Genomic DNA, 20,604 nt, shown 5'->3' with positions numbered 1-20,604 from the left:
TATCTTTTTCCTTGAAAGACACAAGAGTAGTTTAAGATAGAAATAAAAAGGGGATTCTCCAAGGGTTTCTTTCAGTCATGTATTTTAGTAACGAGAGAAGAGTCTCCGATTCCGATTCAACGCCGGAGACTACCGCCGTCAAACTTGCGCACATGTATCTAGAGTATGATCGCGCGATAGAACGCAATATTTACGACATTCAACTTCCATATCTGTTCGTTTTCACTCGCGCGCCAAAGCTTATTGCAAAATTACGTGAATGATTTAAGTAAGACACGTCCGTGTCGTTCCTGATAATGAATGATCAACCATCATCCGAAATCCGTGTCACTATCAGAACGTCAAAGATTTATCAAGCTGTCAAACTGTGGCAGAGTGAATGATGGTATTTCCACTCGACTCTGCGTAAATATCTCTGTTTACAACGATGACCATGACGTCAATTGGCCTTTCAAGCATACGTCATGCGGCAAGAAAAGAATAGCACTTGGGTCGGGGGCGCAGACGTGTGCAAAAATTCGCAAAGACAGTGCTGTCGAGTACGATGCTGTCGAATCGTCAGATACTCGTAAAAATATACGCACGCTTGCCATGTATTCGCAATCGTGTTATTACCGTTTCTGCCCTGCTCGACCGCTACATTCCGCGGAAGTGCGCGCGAGCGTGCGATTGCTCGCAACGGCAAAGTGCGTCGCGTCCGCGAAGAGTTTAACGGGGTTCGCTCAATACAAATGCAAATGTACTAACAAGGACGGTAGAAAGGTGATCTTTTCGTTTCTGGCACTCCTCGGTCATTCGCGGATCCGAATGTGCGCGCGCGCGTCCTCCTAGCACACATATACCGGGTGCGCTAAATGCGACGCTATTTTTGTTGCCGCGTTCGCGCAGCGCGATCGGCCCGGCGGCGGCGGCGGCGGCGGCGGCGGCGGCGGCACACAACGACGGGCACGGAGAAGCACATTTATTTTCAATCCGGCCACGGCCAGACCACGACGATCGGCACCCAGGATGTGCGCTCTCGAGCGCGGTGACACACGGGCCGACTATGCGCCTCCGAGTCGTATATCGGTATACGGTATATCGGACCCAGAGGTCAAGACCCGCCGCTTGCGATTGTCCGATCCGAGGCGCACAGGTGGCCGTCGCGAAGACGTTATTTTTTTGCGAGGCGCTCGCAATTCATACGACGATAGTCTCGATCGACTTTAATGCCGAGCGCGCCGAGTGCGCGCCATCGGATAGCATTTTCAAGAGAGACAGGACTTGGACGCGCGCGGCTCCTGCGATCAAGTCCCACGTGCCGCCGCTCCCCCCCCCCCTTTCCGGTTTGCATTCTAAAATTGCTTTTCCGCGTTTAAAAGCACACACACACACACACACACTTTCATCACAGTCCACATCTCGGGCAAATGTTACTTTCGAGCGAACGAAAGTATTATTACGAGAGACGTAAGCTCTCGATTACTTCACCGCGCGCGCAAAGCGGTAATTCCGAAATCGCTCGCCTCGAGTCGAGAGTTAAACTTAGAATTCCACTTCTTCTTGCGCATTAGCGCTTTCCCGCGCTTCGCGGCCACGCGGTTTTCGACGCAAATTTCTCGGGAGGGGTCGCGCGGGAACGCGAACTTAAAAATTGTGCAACATTTCGAGTCTCGTCTCGGTACTCGAGGCAATTACCGGGCGTGTAAAATTTCGACGAGGGGTCGTTTTTCTTTGATCTAGGTGTACGTCGCTCGCGTGACCAGCGGAAATGAGGAGACGAACGAGAATCGCAGCGCAGCGGGGTAAAGAGAGAGAGAGAGAGAGAGAGAGAGACTTTCGAATTGGCATAATTTGTACCATCTAATCGACGCGGGATAACGACGACGACGAGAGTGAGCTTGGCATTTCCTAAACTAAAAAGAAAGAAGAAAATTCGCCAGCGAGATCTGGCGCGCGCGCGCGTCGGGGCGGTGAATGAGAATTCGCGGTTAAAATTGTAATCGTGACGAATAAGCTCGGCGCTCGCTGCGATCGCAGATTCGCTCCTCCGTGGTGATAAAACAAACGTCGTGTATTCGTGCGTAATAGCAGCGCGATACGCGTCGGTTCCTAAATATAAGCCCGCGCCCCACAGCCGCGCACGACACAGTGTAAGTAAGCCGTACGCCGGATGCGACGTGAACGAACACACACACACACACACTCCAGTAGCGCAATCTGCTCTCGCATTTCGACAGGTTTTCGGTGCTTGGAAACCTGACGGAAGAAGACGGAGAGAATACATTCGGCTCACGTCTCTCCCGCTTATCTCGTTTCGTAGGAAACACGTAGGAAACGAAGGACGAGTTTTGCGCGAGACGAATGATCTGTCCACGCGGCTTTGTCGCGATTTTGGCGACATCGACATCGACATCGGCGGGAATCACGATTCTCGCTGGCCAGGTCATTTGCGCGAAGATATCGTGTCGAGATGCGCGCGAAAATCAATATGAGGCGCAGCATTCGCGCGTCGTAAAGCCCCAGCGCGTCGGAGGACGCTGATCCCCGGGCTAAATTGAAACTTATGAGTTTTCCAGTCCGGGGGCCCTCCGACACGCCACTTCTTACGCCTCGCCCGCCATTCTTCTTCGCCGTTAAGGAGACCTCGTCTCCTTGGTAACTGATACGCCTTATTAGCTGCTCTCCTCACCTTAGGAGCCTCGCGAGGATCATGCGCGCCCAGCCGCGCGACTCAGCTTGCTCAGCGCTCCTGAATTTCTCTTGCGCAGCACCCGACCCCCGCCTCGCGTCCCTCGTCCCTCTCGTCTCTTCGCGTATTCGCGACACCCTCCGCTCCGTGCGCGCGCGCGCGCGATCTTCCAGCTGCCAGCGCCGCGCGCTCGAGATACGCCCTGCTTGTAGCAAGTGTAGGAGGTGTATTTTCCTCTCGGCCCTCGACACGCCGTTGCGACGATTAATTAATCGTCTTCGGCTTCGGCTTGATACGTCGCGGCATGGGGACCCGACGCGGCGCGGCGCGGCGCGGCGTATCCATCAAATTGCCTATTGAAAGATATTTAGGCGATTTGGGTGGGCTACCGTTCAGAACCGTCGCATTCACGAAGGAGATCCCGCGCGGCACCATTCTGCGCCCCATTCGACTATTCCACGTGACCACATGGGCCAACGACAATGCCGCGCGCGCGGCCCGACAATACGCGGAAGATACAAATATTTTCGACAGACGCGATTTCACGCGACAACGCGCCCCCTCCCTCCCTTCCTCCCTGCCTCAACGCATCCATTCGATTGACGAGAGAGGAGCGAAGAGGATCTCTCTCTCTCTCTCTCTCTCTCTCTCTCTCTCTCTCTCTCTCTCTCTCTCGGTTACGCGCAACGACCTTATCTGTCCGAGACTGTCTTTCCTCTTCTTCCCCTGTCCGCTCCTCCGCGCGCTGCCTTTCGACTCGAGAGATCAAATTATCAGGCGCAAGGGATTGAGAAAATATATATCCGCTCCTCAAGTGCAGGTTAGAAAAGCGATCCGCATTTGGCAACTTCTGCAAAAACCCACGCGTTATCGCGAATTGATTTGTCGGCGTCGAGAAAAAGATTAGCTGGCGAAATAAGCTACTGGTCGCATTATTTCTATCTCGCGCGTCTCACCATCCGTTAGTCTTTTGCCAAGCCCACCTGGTGCATCCATGAGGCCCCCCATAAAATAGAATTTGTCAGCTCCCTGCTGCCGCTCTGCCACCGCTCTGTCGCCGCCGTTACTCCAGTAGCGCGCAGAACGTTGTCGTGACTTTGGCAGCGACGGAGATTTTCGAAATTTCACGCCCATTACCATTGTCAATGGGCAGATGCCGCGCGACAAAAGGACGCGACCTTACTCGCACCTTTCCGTGCTTCGAGGTTATCTACTTCATATCTACGCGAACGCAAAAGCGGATATATGCATCTCGAATTAGACTAGAGAGCCCTCTATCGATATCTCTCGTCGCCGACACTCTGTTGGCCCCGTCTCCAGAGTTTTACATTTTCGTTACGTCTCGCAAAGATCAAATCAAAATTCTCCCTCCCTTTCCTCCGCATCGAGTATTGTTTTTATTTCTTTGACACTTTGCTCGAGACCTAGAGACGACTTTTTACACAAGGTGTTAATATTATATAACCCCCCCCCCCCCAAGGGGGAGCAAGTTAGGAATGCATGGTTTGTGCGTCTGTATGACAGCGGTCAATTTTAAAGCTTTCCTCGCGGGAGGGGGGGAGGGGCCTAAGCGTTCGTCCTCCCAAAGCGGCCACGCAGGCCGTTTTTATCACGCGCGCTTGATTAAATCTCATCAATCTTTATTAGGCGACGAGGCTTCATATCGACAGCGATTTCACGATGACGTTAGCCGGGGGACCCCCGGGAAACTCCCGTCGGAGCCATGAATACGTTTATGGTGGCGGAGGGTGAACAAGAACAACCCCCTGCCAACGCTCGAAAACTCGCTGAGACAATATCCGCTCAACGTTATCCCCGCACTCGCCTGATATACGTGTCGCTCGGGGATTATCCCGTCGACCGTCGCCGTCTGCAATTATTTGACGACATTATTCGGTTTGCCGCGATGTAATTGACGGCTGACTTGAACCACGCGCGTTTACGCCTCTATTCGCTCGGGCTTATTTACATTTTAATATCGCCGAACGCGCGCGCACGCGCGCGCTCGTTGCCCCACCGATGGGAGATTTTCAATTATTAGGCAAACGTACGGTAAGTACGGTAAATCCGTAAAGAGTCTGAAATATCAAGAGATTGTCTATTTTCCACGGTTATTAAGATTTTTATCTTTATTTTATTCTTCCGTTCGCGCTGATGCGCGCGTGTTCAAAGAATTGGGGAGAAATTTTTCATCCCGGCCTCTTTGCATCACCTCGCCGTCTCGTAAATTCAGCAAGTTTCAGCCGGACGTATGATTAAATTAAACCGCTGATAATAATGTCTCATTTGTTCGCAGATTCATTACAATACGTTACTCATAACCGACTTAACGGCGCGTTAAGGCTAACGCGTAAAACGGACGGGGCGCGTAAAGATCTCCACCTCGTTATAGCGAATGTAACGATCCTTTGCATCGTCCTTTTATCCCGCTTTATTGAATGTTCTTGTAAATAAGGCCCAAGTGTCGCTGATATATCCGGTTTAATGCTACCGTGTCCCTCCTCTCCCTCGCCCTCCTGTGACTTTCCGCAGGCGTTTCGTTTCCTCATTCTTCCACATTATCACAAACGGTCTCGCGCACCGGTCGTCGCTAAATGAAAAACACATACAAGACGATGCAACGCACGGCACGGTAAAAACAGCCGTCTCTGCGTTTGCGCAGACGTCATTCTCAATTGGCGTTCGCCGTAATCGAAAATTATCGACGCAGCAGCTGTAGCTCTCTTGCCCGAGCGTTATTTGTTGTAAATAGATTTAAATCAAAGCACACACGTTTCTGCTCAAATGGGTAAACGAAAGTAGCGTAAGACAAAACAACAACGACGATTCAACAACGACAATTTAATCGCTGCAGGGCTATCAGAATGTTGGGGAAAAAATTTGTTTCGTCTCTTCGCTCTTGATGTTGATCTTGACACACACTCGTCGTCGTATATATACATGCATACAAATACACCACGACCAAACCTCCTCTGGTAGCCAATAAGAAATCAATCCTCGTGCAATCCCTGAGTGCGTTTACTTTTGCAGTCTGGTCATTGGTGCTGTTGACCTTTCATATGTTAATGATGACGATCGTCAGACGACATCGGAGACCACCGAGTCTAATATCGACTAACGTAATCCGGGCTTAAGGCTTACAAGCCTTCATCTGTATATGTACACACGCCCTGCTCTCTCTCTCTCTCTCTCTCTCTCTCTCTCTCTCTCTCTCTCTCTCTCTCTCTCTCGCTCGCTCTGACGTTCACACTCATTCACTCGAATGTGTAGCCTCGGCTTTCGCCTATATGACAAGTATATTACGTCGTGCGTTTATATCAATTAGCCTCTGACGTTTCGGGGGTGTGCTCGCTCGTGAGGCCGATGCTAAAAGGGTGCCGGGTGATGGCGAAGAGGGTGCTCTCTGTCGAACACACCCCCGGGGATATGCCCACGTTCCCCGTTATCGATGTGAACGCGGACGCGTGCAAGTTTGTTGTGTGAGAGAGAGCATCATCAATTCTCGCGGTCGATTCGTTAACAAGAATCCGACGACGAGTTACACTGAGACATTCAATTCTCTCGCCCCCTTATCCTCTGCAAATCTATTTCCACCTCCGAATAAGTCTCGGACTCCCTGCTGCGATATCCTTTCGCGAGTCGAATCTCTCTTGTGAAAACTGTATCTCTCTCTCTCTCTCTCTCTCTCTCTCTGATTTCATGATAGACGTTTCAGACGTCCAGAGAATTTGCAACTTGTATCCGAAATGTCATTTATAACTTTATACAACGCGCAATATCGAACATGTTCGAGGATTTGGACTCGAGTCGCGAGCTCGAGTGTTCTATTCCTTCTTTCTCTCTCTTTGCATCTCTTCTCCTTCATCGCGAGAAAGACTCTTCATCCATGAGCGCTGACGACCACGCTATTAATCGATTAATCACGTCTGTAAGTGACACTCGGTTGCGACACGAGAGGCAAAGTATATTTCAAAGTATTGTTCGGGACGAGTTTTTCACGATTCCCCGATTCGCACTCGCCGTTCGACGATTGACACACGGTTGTGCCCCTTGGCGTTGCATTGTGTCCATTACACCACCGAGAGACAAATTTCCTGAATGGGCGGCGGCCATCGATCTCTCTTTCAAAAAGTAAAAAAGGGGGATCGGGAGAGGAGAGAGAGAGAGAGAGGCGAAACGAGATCAGTAGCGAAGCGACGGAAACACGGGACACGCCTTGTCGGAACAGGGGTCGTCTCTTTCTCCTCGCGGGGCCCAGAAACGGGTGTCGTCGGTCCCTGTACAAGAGCCGACTCTCCCTCCTATCTCCCTCCCCCATATATATATATATATATATACGTTAAATGGATTTAAACAACCGCCTGGCCGACATTGTCGGCAACACGCAAGCCACCTTGGGCAATGCACGCACCAGCTGGCTGAGAATTTTGATATATCATCGCCGTGATTCTCGCTCGCGAGACACGCGAGAGCGAAAAGCACGTCCTAAGTACACACACACACACGTCCGCGCCGAGGAACATACTCGTGATCGATTCACCTTGGTTTTTGACTATTCCTTTGAGAAGGAAGCGCTATGGTAATCAAAGGAAATTTTTTTTTCACGGCCGAGCTTGCTCCGGGATGTTCTTACAAATTACAAAGCCGCTCCATCTCTTTTCCTCTATCGCTCGCGGTCGCACGCGATATTCTTTGCGACGCAACATCTCAGGGAGAGGACAGAACGTTCGAGCGAACGCGACCATCGCGACGGTGACGTCGACCCTCGCGATCGTAAGAACGCGGAAATCCGCAGCGTTTCGTGAACTTAATTTTACGTGCATTCGAATCGAGCTGAGAAGGAAGAATAAGAAAAAGAAGAGATATATATATATATATATATATATATATAGAGAGAGAGAGAGAGAGAGAGAGAGGGAGAGAGAGAGCATCATCGGGGGGTGATAGCAATGAGGGCCGATACGACCGGAAACGCGAGGCCGGAGCGACGGGAGGAAGGAGAGAGATGGGGGGATTCCGTCCCGACACGAGTGCACTTTCCCAAATGAAAATGCGAATCCCGTCCACCGCTGATTTGCCGCTCGGCCGAGCAGGTGATTCGCGCCGTCATCTTCTTTCTCTATCGGTCGGCTTTGCGTCCCGGAAGAGAATTAAGGTCGCGGTATGCCGCGAGACTCTGAACTCTGTTTCTCTCGAAAGTGTATTCCTTTTAAAATCGGCCGCGTTGGACTCGCGAAGGAGGCACCCCCTTTCACGACACGATTTGAATCTCGTCGAAAGTCATCGACGACTTGGGGGGGGGGGGTTAGGATCTACCCCCAAGGAACTTGCTCGCTCGTTCGCGGATGATTAATTTTACGATCGTTAATTCCACATCCCTTTTCGACGACGAGATTCATGTATGACGCGATTATATACTTTCGTACGAGTCGCGATGTCCGAGCGACAAAGCTGGAATTTTCCGCGTTTAAAGGCCATTTCCCATCGGAATCGACGCTTTTCAGTCGATCCCTAAACTGCGAATAATGCCGTGGGTCACACCGGCCGCAACAATGGGAAACATCCGGCCAATTGTCGCGCCCGCCGCTACCGTGGACCGTGTAATTGTGGTCATGTTAGGCAGCTCCCCCCCCCCCGCCCCCTCCCCGCCCCACACCCGTTTGGGCGTGCAGCGTGTTACAACGTCGTACAACGAGCGGCTCCTACGCGAAGGGATGTCGAATTTTACCTGGCTACTGTGGAGAGGAGTCAAAGGGACGATAAAAGCGCCAATAAAAACGTCCGTCTGTGTGCTGTTTGCCACCGGGCAAAGCGAAGGCGAAAGAGAGCGAAATAAGCGACTTGTGCGTCGTCATATACGGTTAGGTTCATTCGTTTCGTTTCCGCGCGCGCGCGACATTTCGGATCGCGATCATCTGCGCTGAATATCTAATACTCGTTAGATACTCTCTGTCTTATGCGAACAACAATGTCTTTCAACTTACTTAACTTGATGGAGCTTCTCGCGAGCGCACGCGCGCACCCCGTAATGGCTCCCCGGATCTTCTTCAACGAGCGCGGAATGCGCGCACGCGGAAAAAAAAAAAAGAGCCGCGCGAGAGATCGTTCTCGCGCTAGCAAACCGCGCGCGCCGTTAGACAATGGCCCGATATATGATGAGCTTCCACATTGGCTATTATGTCGCTTCCGGTAACACAAACCAGCACTTTGCCGGCACAACGCTGACACGGTGTGTCAGCTTTAGGTCGGATCTTGATCTATTAAGGGGCTTACCCACTCCCGCTCCCGTGTAAGCCGCGAGCAGGATCTAGACACGCGCCGCCGGTCAATTTGTTACAATCTTCGTCAATTCGCCCGCGAATGTGTCAGTTAACGTTAATCGACTTCTTTCCCCCCGACGGAATGTTCCCCGGCGGTGCGTTCGCAAATCGGTTGATACCGGTTACCGGCGAAAATCGGTTACGCGCGAACGGTCTTTGATCAACCGTCCATGCCGAACGACGATTATTTGCCCATTGTATATAATAACGAAAAGCGTTCCATCCATTTGCTTTGTCTCGATTGTTCCGTACATTGTACGGCCGGGAAAGATATTTCGCCCCGTAAAATAACATTACAAACGCGTACGCTCGATTGTGGAAAACTTTATTTATATACTTCTAACTCGCGTCGCGCTATATATACGTATATAATTTTCCTCGCTATATCGGGCTCGATATTTCTCGACTCGGAAAAATATTTCTTATCGATCGATTCTTATCGCATGTGCCAAGTTTCTTGAAATGTTTAAATTAAGCACTAGTAAGCGTTTTCTCTCTCTCTCTCTCTCTCTCTCTCTCTCTCTCTCTCCCCTTCTGACAAAAAGCGGCAACTTATTTTTACACGGTCGCGTGTAAAACAGCTCACCGATCAGCTACTCGAAATCCAACACAGGCACACTGTTGTACGTATATCCGCCGGAAGTTCTCGTCATCCGCTGAAGGAGTTCTTAAACAACCTCACTCTTGTCGAGAGCGCCTCTTTAAGTTTAATTAGCAGCAATGGAGCGCTGCATTCAGCCGGCGTTAGAAAATTGCGCTTGTAACGTCTCTTACGCTTATAAGTCTCTCGTTCTTATATCCTCTAAGCCTGCTCTGTCCTCTTGTTCGAGATTGACCTGAAATTGTGACAAAAGACTTGAGACGCGATAAAGGAAAAAGAAAAGAGGGGAACCGGTGAGAAGAGAGGAAACGCGTGCGCTGCACGCGTCGAGCGATATCAACGAACTATCCGCGTTTCTCCTATCCTTTTGAAGAAGGCGAGAAACGCGGCCGAGAAACGAGCGGCCGAAAGCAACGTACATATACGTAAGCGACAGAGTTCGATATCCTTGCGTACATACAATCAGCAGATCGCGAGAGATGGAGGAACGTTGCGCTAATCTAAGGGTAGCGCAGCTACCCTCCTCGGGTCGGGGTTAGCCGACGTTTATTCTGATTTCCGCGCGAAAGCCGCCGGAAATAATTCTTGATACTCCGCGCGGCGAGAGCGTACGTTACGTTACGTTACCTCTGACAATAATGTTGTCGTCAGAGAGTGTCGATAACTGAGAGAGCTCCTCTCCGGCTTTTCTCCTTCGCTCTCCTCCGCCGCCTCCAACCCTCTCCCTCCTCTCTCTCTCTCTCTCTCTCTCTGTCTCTCTCTCTCTCTCACTCGCCTCTTTTCAACTCCCTTTTCAAACACACAGGGGTGTGCTTTCCGGGGTAGTAGTCGGCCGCTATCGACCACTGTCGCGAAAGCCACGCCTTTGCCCAGGTGAGCATTCAGGGAGCTGTTTCCACCCCTCTCCCGGGGTAGTACATACAGGGTAGTGTATACTCGCGCACGTACACGTACGCGCGTTCGCTCCGCCACACCGTAACCGTAACAAACTTTAGTGCAACTCGAGAGAAGGAACACGGAGGGGGGATGGGGCGGGGAGGGGGCTCTCTTCGACGTGCTCATTTGACGTTATCCGCGAATGAATCTTTCGGGCGAGCGAAACTTTCTCCGGCGATATGAAAATTAATTCGGCCGAGCAGCTTCCGCTCGGCCAGACAGAATCGAAACGTTCTCTCCTCTCTTCTCTCTCTCTCTCTCTCTCTCTCTCTCTCTCTCTCTCTCTCTCTCTCTCGACGAAGAAAGAGCAAACGAACAAGAAAAAGTCGCGTTGTTTCTTCGCCTCACCCGAGCATCAATCGGAGGAGAATCGCCGTGTCGTCGGTAGATCCCGGAGTGAGTTATTGTCGCGCGATCCAAGTTTTGATTTCTATGAATACACCGGCATTTACGCACCAGGCGTTCGCGTTTAACAGGCTTACCCACGACACGGTAAACGCGGCATTGTGTCTCAATTCGGGTAAATGGCGAGCTTACGGCCACTACGAAGGGGAAAGAGCGTTCACGGCCGGTGCACCGGCGGATTTTCCTGGAGAAATATTCGGGAGAAATTGAGCGGGAAATCAATGCATGCGCTAACGCCCGCCGTCAATGCGTCGTGTTTTCACGAAATTTTCAGCCGAGCGAAAATCCCGCCGGATAATCTCGTCGTCCTTGTCATCCTCGTCGCGTCTCGTCCGTCGTCTCGACGACTCCTCGCTGGCTGTACGCGGCGTTCATTGTTCGCGCGACGACGCAGGCGTTTGAGCGAGCACTCCGCTGCACTACCTATATTTTTTGTTTTTTTAACGATCCGACACCGATCGTTTTTCTCCGGATGTCTCGTAAATGTATGTAATGGCAAATCGACGATTCACACAGTCATAACTGTCATAAATTTGGATCACATATTTTGTATTGTGTAACAATTGTGCGGCGCTGCTCGTTGCGTCGCGACCGCGTAATTTTATCGTATTGTAGTCTCTCGAGTGCGCCTTTGCACATTTCGGGCAACGGCCAAAATGGGGCTGCGAGAGGATAGGATCGCGGGAAATATGGTATAACGGCGCGTAACCACGCGGCGTCACCACCACCGCGCGCGTTGCGGCTCATCGTCGGTGATTCCCGAACGATCTCGCGCGCGTATATCGGCGTAACCATCGGTTAATGGTTTAAGCGCGTGTGCGCTCTATTGTCACGGGCGAAATAACCCCCCGATGGGGGGAGGGGGGGCGTGGGAGGGGGTCGTCCTCGCGGAATTAGGGTCCTTTGGCCGCGTGTCGCACCGCCTGTCTATCGTTCGTCACGACACCTCCCGATTCCCTCCTTGGCGATTTGGCTTTCTCTTTTGACTTTAGATTCCTTAGATTAGACATTTTCGCGAATCTTAAGGTTTAAGGTTTAATCACACGTCGAGGTACAAAGAAGAAAAAATAAAAGATGTTGTATAAAAGCTTCAACATGTATATTCTGTAATATAATAATAAATGTCATGATATTTTATTACATACACACATTTGTATGTGTGTTATATATACGTGGCAATTGATAATGGTGTACTGTATGCAACATTTCAAACGCGGACATAGTATTTATTTAAAAGTCAGACTTTGCTACTGAAAGAAAGGGGGAAAGAGAGGGAGGGAGGGAGGGAGGGAGAGAGAGAGAGAGAGAGAGAGAGAGAGAGAGAGAGAGAGAGAGAGAGAGAGAGAGAGAGAGAGAGGGTGAGACGGGCTTGTTAACCATAGAATAGCGTTTCTTTGAGAGTCACGGTGATTTTACTTAACAGCTTATAACACTTTATAAACGTTTAATACTTGAGCTTTAAATTCTCACGCGGAAACACAGCGGGCGGCAGACACGGGGTCGAGTAAATCACGACTGTCGCCACCCGGCAGCGTAGGAAAAAGTTGTTCCATTCTGACACGGGCAGCTCGTTTAAGCAGATTTAGCCGCGAAACCGGGAAACGTTTAAGAGGACCGAGGGGCTGCTGCAAAGTAGTCGGGATTAAAGGGCCAAGGAAAAAACTGTCTCGTCTCTTCCCCTCGGCACGGTTCCAATTTTTCCTCTCGATCCTACAAGCGAGTGCGATCTATTGTATGGCATTTGTAGTCCGAAACGTTCTCTCTGAAGCGAGAATCGATATATTTTGTTACAGCGCCCTTTGCGCGATCCACATCAGTCCGCTGCTGTTGTCTGAGAGCCGCGCGATAATATTTTTCAAAAGTTTTCTCTCTCTCTCTCTCTCTCTCTCTCTCTCTCTCTCTCTCTCTCTCTCTCTCTCTCTCTCTCTTAGAGAAATCAACAAAAAAAGACAGAGAAAGACAGAGAGAGAGAGAGAGAGATAGCGAAAACGTAGTAGCTTGCTAATAGTGGAGAATAGTCGAAACGTGATTCTTGTAATTGTGCACACACACACACACACATCCCTCCGCGATATTAATCGCGAGAAGCAACCATGTGCACATCGAGTGTCAATGTTTGATCACTTAACCGTGACTAACGGCCCGCTAACTGTCGTTCAAGCATAGAGCTGTTTGTTTGTTCAATCCACATTTAACCATTTCGTGCACGTGCGTCTCGGCACGCGTGCCCAAATAAGCGGCTCGGCCGCTTCGGTTGTCGAAGGACCGAAGGACCGAGCTGTAATTTGTCTGACGAACAAATAACGCGCGGGTTTCCGCGCGCTTTCGCTCCGTGAGCGAAAATGTGAGCGAAAACATAGCGCGACATAACTGTTCACTGTCTTACACGATTTTGCACATGAGCCTTACCTCATAGATAGATTTGATCCGAGAGAGAGAGAGAGAGAGAGAGAGAGAGAGAGAGAGAGAGAAGATCCAAGCCGAAAAAATCGACGAGGGAATAATTGCCAGAGAAAAAAGAGAAACGTCGGGATTTTCGCAAGACAAAAGAGAGATATGCGGGAGGACTGAAAAATGAATTAGTTGGCTGTGCGCGGGCACGCGCGCGCGCAGAGCTTTATTGATTAAGTAATCTTAATACATCGCTGGGCCGCAATGTACCATAAAGAGAACGGAACCGGAAACGATCCATTCTTAGCGGGGAATATGCTTTATGTCGGCGGTCGCTCTCGCCCGCTCGTCCAAATTTCTGCTTTGATTAATCTACCCCGACTTTTTCTGCCCGCGCGAAAGACTTATCATCTCGACCATTGCGATGCGCGGCAATCTCTGGCAAGCTTCCAGAGCGCACTCAGATTGTCGTCGAAGATTGTCTCGAAATATTTCGCCGGGGATAGCCGGGGCGGCAGGTCACCCCACCAGGCTACGTAGGTAAAGGTTGATGCGCGTCCTTATCAATCTCTCTCTCTCTCTCTCTCTCTCTCTCTCTCTCTCTCTCTCTCTCTCGTGGCCATTGCTGCCAAATGCACAACGGCAAAAAAGTCGCGAAAAGCGACTCGTTGTTGTTCGCGGCGTACGCGAGCCACGTCGGAAAGCATCGAGTCTCCGGCGGATGATTCCAACAAAAGGAAACTCGAAGGAAGCGATTTGTTGTGTGTCCCCTGTAAAGTAGCCAAACATGTTGCGGCGACGTTTTTCTGCTGCATCCCTTCGAGAACGACGTTTAAATCGAAGCGTTCGCTGTCGGCGAGCGAAGTAGATTCGCTCGCGTCGATTGTCGATTTTGCCGACAGAATGAAACAGCCGGCGGAATAGAAGTAGAAGACGGAATTCGCAAAAGCAGTTTATCCGCAAGGAACGAGTAAAGGTTTCGGACAGACAGCTTTTGCAATTGCTTTTGCAATTAATTTCAACCGTGATGTAATCCATCGCGTCGTGATTTCAATCCTACATTTCGCACATTAGCCTACATCACGAGGGAGAGGGGGTCGCGGCGCGTGTTTTTCTCATCTCGTAATCCCGGAGAATTTACACACACGCCGAATCGCTGCTCGTCTGCGACTCGATATCCGAGCGACGCCTACGACTGCGACGACGGTCGTTCGACCTCCGTTCGACATCCGTAGACTCCCAACAGCACAATAAACTGCTCGGCGGAAAGTTTTCGGGATTGAAAAAGTTTCGGCCAAGTTCAGCCACCCCTCGACGCGGACGGACATTCAGATTTCCGTCGGACGTGGCCGGAGAATCCCGATCGAACGAGTACTAAACGCCTCTTTCGTTTGCTCCTGAACAAAAGCACGAGCATCCGGCACGAAATAAATAAACGTGTCAGTGTCAGATTACTTGTCCTCGGTAGCATTGTAGAATTATTAGCGTCTCGTTTGTGCTTCTCTTCTTCTGTGTGTGTCTAATTAATTACGCGGACGCGTAATCACGTTGATTGGAACAAGACTTTTTCGTGGGGAAAATGTATTCTCCGACTGACTCGGATTAATGTATATTTAGCTTTAGAGCATCAAGACTGATGCAAAGCGCGGTAGCGCGAACGAAAGTTGTCCGATGATGTTCCAGGGAGGCGGAAAAGAGCAACGTCGACGAGCGGAATCGATACCAATTAGGACGCTTCTTCCGGTCACGCGACTTGCCACCCCGGCATAATGCCGGCACGTGCCGCGTGTGTGCGTGTGGGCCTTTAAACAAAAAAAAAAGAATCCCCGATAAAAAGGGAACATCGTTTCCGGTTCCGACGTCAATCGACGAAACAATGGTACGCGCGCGATACGCTCGTCTCTCTCTCTCTCTCTCTCTCTCTCTCTCTCTCTCTCTCTCTCTTTTCCCGCTCTCAAAGATTATCTAAGGTCGCGCGCAGAGTGTGTCCTTCCGCTGTGTGACTTTCTCATCAAGACGGTCGACCAAGCCGAATGAGACTCGCTTTTCGAGCTAATTTAAAATATTTCTATTAGGTGTACAAATGAATAATCCAATTTTTTCAGCTACATTCAAGATTTATTTTAAAAGAAAGTAAATTAAATTAAATTGTTCGATCAAAGTATTCGCCGTTGCTTTCTTTTATAACTTTAAGCTATCTTTCAGGCAGCTGATTCCATCTCGGAATTCCATCTCGGAAAAATGTTACGGATGTTTGGACACGATAAAGTCGTCAAGCCATTTTCGGATCTCATCCACTGATTGGAAGTGCATATCTATTATATATCGGACAAGGCGTGTTGCATCGACCGGAACAACAAGTGATAATCGCGGATGGGGCAATGTCAATGGTGTTGTCATGCAACAATTTCACTGGACTCCTGATTCTCTCAGTTTGCCAGTTTTCACGGGCCAGTTTGCGTTCCAATTCTTCAGATTCAAGCAGATTAATTGACGTTGGTAGCAGTCCGCGCAGTAACTGCCGGGTTTCACCCGGTACCAACAACTCATAATAAAGCACGTCCTTGATATCCCACCAAATGCAGAGAAAAACCTTCTTTCCGAAGCGATTTTGCGATGATTCGCCGGATGATTTACTGCCATGACTTTCTGCGTTTCGAATTGTCATAGAATATCCATTTCTCATCGCCCGTAACGGTTTTCCACAAGAAAGAACACTTTCGACGCTGCTTATTGAGAAGAGAGAAAGACACGCTGCCACTCGTTGATTTTTGTTGGTTTCAGTGAGTCCGTGCGGTTAGGCACCCGTTTTCCTTCTTTCTGGATCTTTCCCATCTGCCTCGTGTAGGCATGTAGTTTGGGGAATCGTTTGCTGCGTTACTCCCAACAAGTTCTGCAAGTTTCTCCTTTTGTGTTTGTGCCGAATTCTCTCAGCGAGCAGTTGTTCCAAATCATCGTTATCGCACTTCCGAGGGCCTCCAGGGCCCAGGGAAGTGTCGTTTGTCGATTAGTTTGTGAAATTTTTAAACCGCTTTTAAATCGCTTTTAAATCAAAATGCGCACACATCGTACGATACAACACCTTCGCCGAGAAAGGAACAAATCGATTCGCACGCTCTCGCAGCATTTTCTCCCTGTTGGAATTCGTAAAGAATGCAGAGTGTCGGATTTGGCACCTTATCTGTTGCCATTTTCGACTGTACTCGACTGAATACTTTTGAAGGTCATGTTGGGCCTTTCGCCAAACTATATGTTCTTTTTAATGGCTATATGTCAACATTGCATAATCACAAGGAAAATCTATTCAATTTAAAATTGATTTCATAACTGCTTAAAATAATTTGGATTATTGATAATAGCAAGCCAAGATTGAAAATTATCGAGTTGGATAAAGTATGAGAAATTGCACAAGAATAATGATGTTTCTGTAACAATTGCAGCGAGCATATGAACGCAAATGGACAAGTAGAAAGGACCTGGGGGCATATCTTGTTCGACGTAGCTTTATGTACCGACGGGTCGACTGAGAGAGAGAGAGAGAGAGAGAGAGAGAGAGAGCCGTTGCGACGGAGGTGGAGGGTTAAAAGAGTCCACGCAAACATCTCGTACATTATACGGAATTTCCACCCCACGGAACCCAGCCAATAAAACACTCCCGGAACACATCGTCCACTCGCTCCCGCTCCCGCCGCTCCTTTGCTCCGGGACTCGTAACTGCATTGTCGAAGCTTTTTTCATTTTTCTCTCTCTCTCTCTCTCTCTCTCTCTCTCTCTCTCTCTCTCTCTCTCTTCTTCTGCTCGGCGACGTTTGTTCTCTCTTTCTCCGCCCGTCTCTTTTCTCTTCTTGCTCTCTCCACCCCCCCTCCCCCCCCGCTCCCGCCACCACGTCTCTTTCCGCGGCTGGTTCTGTATTTTTCCTCTTCCTTTTTTTTTTCCCGAGTTCTCGAAGAGCGCGCACACCCCCTCGATTACATTCGGAAATATTAGGGGACGTCCCGTCGCTCGACAAACTATCAATTTATTTTCTGCTATTGATTGGCATACGCCCCGGCCGGCGCCGATACGCGCTGACCCCTCCCCCCCCCCCGAGCAAATTTTTATCTCTCTGCATATGCATATTTCTCGACGTTTCCTCTACCTTTGCGACTGTCCGCGTCTCGGACGAGTCATTTGACTGATGCCGAGATGCGTATGTTGTGTGTGTGTGTGTGTGTGTTTTACAATTGTCATACACAGAATAATACACAACAACAAAGAAGAAAGTAGTAGAAGAAGAGAGTATCTTCTCCTGTGTGTGTGTGTGATAGTGAAGACATCGCGAGAAAACGGAATACGCGAATCCTTCCGCCGACGACGATAACGGTAGGTGGTGTGGGTAGGGTAGGTAGGTAGGTAAAAGTCGATGGACTATGTCCAAATCTATAGATTACAGCTGGTCATATAAATCATGACCGGGTTGGATGTAGTAGCGGGTTGAATGTTATCTGCCGCTTCCGGTTCAGCGCACCGCGCGCGCGCGGAATATTCCGCTTGGGGACAGTAGTCCCGTTTTGTACCGCCGCGGCAGATCCGCCGCCGGAGGCGAGATCGCCACAAAGCATATGCTGTCCGCTGTCCACTCCATTTACCTCGCTACGTCATCCGCCGTGATGCGGGACGGCCAGATAAGGGATGCGGAGGGGCCGAGAGAGAATCTTTTGTATCGTTTCGTTTCGATGGCAAAAGTGGAGCAACCGTCCGGGGGACTCCCTAATTCACGTTACTCGCGGTACTCGCGGTACTCGCGGTAAAAGGGAAAAGGACGAGTAAGGAAATGAAACAAGGTAGAAGGTGCCGGATAAGATGAATAACAATGAATCGACGACGACGACGACGACGACGACGAGAGTACGCTCGCACTTTCATCCGGCCGACGAAAATAATAAAGATAGCGGAATAATTAAAGTTGCCGAGGTGGTAGAAACTTTCGCCGAGATATATAACTGATAATAATTTCATCTCCTGATAATTCGCCGAGATAAACGCAATTGTTGATCATTGATTTTCGAGGCTGATTACTGAGCTTCGAGGTCGAGTCACGAAACCCATGCTGATTAATCAAATTCTCAAATCTGATAAATGCGGACGTATGTTATTATGCGACTCGCGCGATAAGACGCGCGCTGCGATCGCGGATCTCGATTGCGCGAAAAGGAATAGTGGCAGAGATAAGAGAAAAAGGGAAATTGGGGGAGAGAGAGAGAGAGAGAGAGAGGCTCGAGTCCAGGTCTCGATGAAAGATGTTACCCGACATGCGTGTGCTCACGTCATACTCTGTAATAATGAAAAGTTTTTCTGGGGGTTGCAAAAGTCAAACGCGCGGTCCCCCCATCGAGTCTCGATGGGGTGCCCTCAGGAAATCTAAACCGGTAACAAGATGGCTGCTCGGAAACGGAAACCGGAAGCTTGTCACTCAAGCTACGCGAGCTTCCGGCGTGTCCCGAAAAAGGGAAGCGCTCCTGGAACACGGTCGAGGGGGGGGGGGTAGAGAAAGAGAAGGGGTAACGGGGGGGATTGTCTCGGGTGTATTGTTTCGTTATATTCACCGTGAAAAGTGGAAGAAAAGTGGTGATTGTACGATTAGCGCACTGAAATCTTTATTTTTGCACTTTTGCTCTTCGACATTTACATCCACGAACAATAATAATGCGTGCCGAGGATCTGTTTATTCGCGTTTCGAAATTTCGTGACGAATAAACAATATCAACAAGACGAACCAAACGAATATACACACGGATATCGGAAAGATTTTCTTTTCGGTCGGATATAAATGTCTTCTTCATTGGGACGCACACAAATGTTAGAATTTTTCGATTTGCATCTCGCGTAAATTAGAAGATAAAGTCGAGGCAGACGTGTGAAAGATCGTTTTGGAGCGAGATTCATTTGGGGGAGAAAGAGAGAGAAAGATAGAGAACGTAAGATTCATGCTCTCTCTCTCTCTCTCTCTTTCTTTCTCTTGAGAGAAAGAGAGAAATTCACAAGTTTATTAAATATCTGATATATTAGTTTACTATGTATCATACACAATGTACATATATACAACCTACATATTATCAACTAATTGATTAAGCACAAAAAGTTGGGATATCTTTGCGATTTTTCGCGGTGTCGCAACTTTACATTCAACTGTCCGACTACTTCGCACTAAATACATTGTTCAATCGTCAACGTCGAACATCGTGTATTAATATTTATTCAAACTTCAGCACTTCGAAAGTCTAAACGTTACTGGTATTATCGTTCTGTCAATGTATATTTTTAAGATTTCAACAAACTCTCAACTTGAGGATAACAATCTGCAAAAGAAATTTTGAAATCATTGACCAAATGCAGAGAGAGAGAGAGAGAGAGAGAGAGAGAGAGAGAGAGGAGGGGGGAGGGGAGAGAGAAAAGAATCTAGAGATATTCCGAGATATATATCCAACTCTGTAGTGTTAAATTCGCAAGAGTACAGATTTTTACTCTGGAGAATTTATCAAATATTATAACTATGTTGTTTTCGGACAACATGACACAATGAGAGAAAAGGAAGAAGAACCACGTTTTTTTTTTTTTTTTTTTTTTAGTTGAATCGTGAAAAAACGTCAAACGTGAGTTGTACCGTAATGATTTCTCCTCGATCGGTTGTCTATCAACGGACCGCGATTGAGTCACAAATTCAGTCCTCAAATAGTTGGCAGTAATTCATCTTACGTGTGCCTACGATTCATTAGAAAGGAATTATCGCGATTGATACGCGAGCGCTCGATTATCTTACGATATCAAGATAAGAAGTTAGCCGATGTTGTGTGTCGAAATCGTTTCCGACGTACGACGGCGCTTCAGGATCCAATCGCAATCCCTCGCGTCTACTGCGCGTGATGTATACGTTTCCGCCGCGATCAAGGGCCGCGTTCTAAGGACTAATTTCAACGTCTACGTGATCCTTCGTAAGGTATAATAACGTGTAACAATTTTTTGTACAAACGTACTTTGACTTTGTACGCGAGCGCAACATCCATTCGTTTAGAGAAGAACGGAGAGGATTCTTCCGCTATAGATTTCTTACATCTACTTAATTATTCACTTATCTATTCACGTGAATAGTTGGTTAGACGCGAACAATCTTTGGTATCCTGCAGTATATTCGCACTGTGCTTCTAATTTCTTCTTCATAAATATCAATGCAAGAGTTCTCCGCCGAAGGCGGAAATTGCAATTGGCCGCGCAGCGATTGCCCCTCGAAGAAGTTTGCTAAT

Source organism: Harpegnathos saltator, unplaced genomic scaffold (genome assembly GCF_003227715.2).
Source record: "Harpegnathos saltator strain DR-91 unplaced genomic scaffold, Hsal_v8.6 scaffold12, whole genome shotgun sequence".
Taxonomy (NCBI): domain Eukaryota; kingdom Metazoa; phylum Arthropoda; class Insecta; order Hymenoptera; family Formicidae; genus Harpegnathos; species Harpegnathos saltator.
Note: the sequence above shows the minus strand (reverse complement) of the source record.